The sequence below is a fragment of the Pygoscelis adeliae genome, unplaced genomic scaffold (assembly GCF_000699105.1).
Source record: "Pygoscelis adeliae isolate BGI_AS28 unplaced genomic scaffold, ASM69910v1 Scaffold359, whole genome shotgun sequence".
NCBI lineage: Eukaryota > Metazoa > Chordata > Aves > Sphenisciformes > Spheniscidae > Pygoscelis > Pygoscelis adeliae.
The window spans coordinates 1166861-1168710 of NW_008825553.1; the positions used below are offsets into that span (position 1 = coordinate 1166861).

The 1850-nt window shown below is 59.9% G+C and overlaps 1 protein-coding gene across 1 annotated transcript in view; it reads right to left on the reverse strand.

The window, feature by feature from the left end:
* The window catches only part of MACF1 (microtubule-actin crosslinking factor 1), a 112826-nt gene that overhangs the window by 108775 nt on the left and 2201 nt on the right, over positions 1–1850 (reverse strand). The gene's annotated exons all lie outside the window — the stretch shown is intronic.

Consider the following 1850-nt stretch of genomic DNA (forward strand, 5'->3'; position numbering starts at 1 on the left):
GCCCGCGGTGGGACACGGAGGTGGGAAGACCCTGAGATCGCGACCTCCTCTGAGTGCCACGAGACCCCAGGGGTCTGCATCCAGGCTCTGAGCCGGGCACTGCACAGCTGCCGGCGGCAGGCAGGATTGGCTCAGCCTCTAGATCCCAGGGCAGGATCTCACCCATCCCACGGTCAGACAGACAAGCTGGGAAGAGGGCTCAGCAAAGAGAGATTTACCCGAGCGGGTACTGAGCCCGACCCGTACAGGTGGAAGCAGAGCAGGTCTGCTCCGCAGCAGGATGTGAGGACCCAGGCAGGGACCGGCAGAGAAACCCCGACCTCAGCATCAGCCCCTGCAGACCCGGCTTGGCTCCTCCCGCTGCTGCTCCAGGTACCATCTCTGAACCCTTGGGGAGGGGAGGAATGAGATGCCCTGGGCTGTGCTCATCGCCGCTGCTGCAGGTGGGGGATTTTCCGAGGTACCCGGCGGCTGAGCCGTGGCCAGGGAAAGGTTATGGGATGCTGTATCTGCTTTGAATCAGCAGGAGGGGAAGGATCGACACCCAAATCCTGATCCCAGCCTCAATATGAGGCATCACCAGGATGCTCTGAACTGCTAGGACACCCCAAGTCCTCTGAGTCACCTTCCTTCCCCAGCCTGAAGGGGAAGAGCTGTCCCTGCAAGGGGAACATCTCCAGGAAGGTGCTACAGCCCCAGCTCCTCCTGCGCTGCTCCAGGTGGGAGGTGACACCGTGCATAAGGGAATCATCACCCAGAGCAAGGGGGCTGGAAAACACACCTTCTCTTACACCTGAGCAAGGTTTTGGGGTCCGGTCCCTTTGGGGTAACCCTCGTCCGGGGCCGAGCTGTGCTCACTCCACCTCCACTCACATGCACGGGGTTGCCGGTCGCGCCTCGGACCCCACGGTGGCACCAGCCCCCCGAGAAGGTGCCTGTGCCTGAAGCCTGTCCATGCAGTGCGAGGTGAGCAGCCGTCACAGCGGCCAATCAGCCCTGATGTAACCGGCCGTACGTTTTGCAGCACCTATTTGCATTCTGCGGTTTCCTTCCGTCAAGGTGTCATTCATTGCTGAGACCGTTCTGCCAGCAGCGCGACACCCGGGGATGCCAGCGCAAGTGGGTGGCGTGCCGTGACTGCAGGCTGACACTGCAATGCACGCGCAGATAATCCAGTTAACGTGAACACAGGCCGGTAATGAGGACGGCAGCGGCGGGTGCCTCTCCGCTCTTACAGCTTCCCCTCTACAGACCCTCGCTCGGGGCGACCACCCCGGGCGAGTTGGGTGGGTTTTATCAAAAACCCCGGCTAAAACTGAAAAAAAGGGGAAGGTCGGAGCCCCCAGCGACGCTGGGCTGCACTGGACTATCTGACGGCACTCCAGTGTCCGCCACGATTATGCTGAGGCCGGGGCCGACTCAACCTACTTCTTCATCATCATCATCTTCCTCCTCACGCTCTTCGCTGCTTGCACGGCACCAGGCCGGCGCTCTCACCAGGCGAAGGCTCCTCTGAGCTGGCGGCTCTATTTGCTAACGAGGACGGGAGGGACAGCGGCGATGGGAGGGTGACACAACAGGGAGACAGAATGGAAACCAAAATGCAACACCCAGGTAAAAGGAAGAACAAAAGAGCGGGGACGAAGGCAGCTGGATCTCCGGCGCACCCCAGGCTCGAGCACGGAAATTTCCCCCGGCTTTGAAAGCCGAAGCGAAGAGAAGGAAAGTGTCTGGATCGCAAATAGCTCGATCCAATTTTTCAGCCCCCACAAAAACTGATTTGGCGTCTCAGGAGGGTAACAGAGTGAGTTAGGAGATCTTTGCCCAGATCCTATTTTAGGGGAAAACTA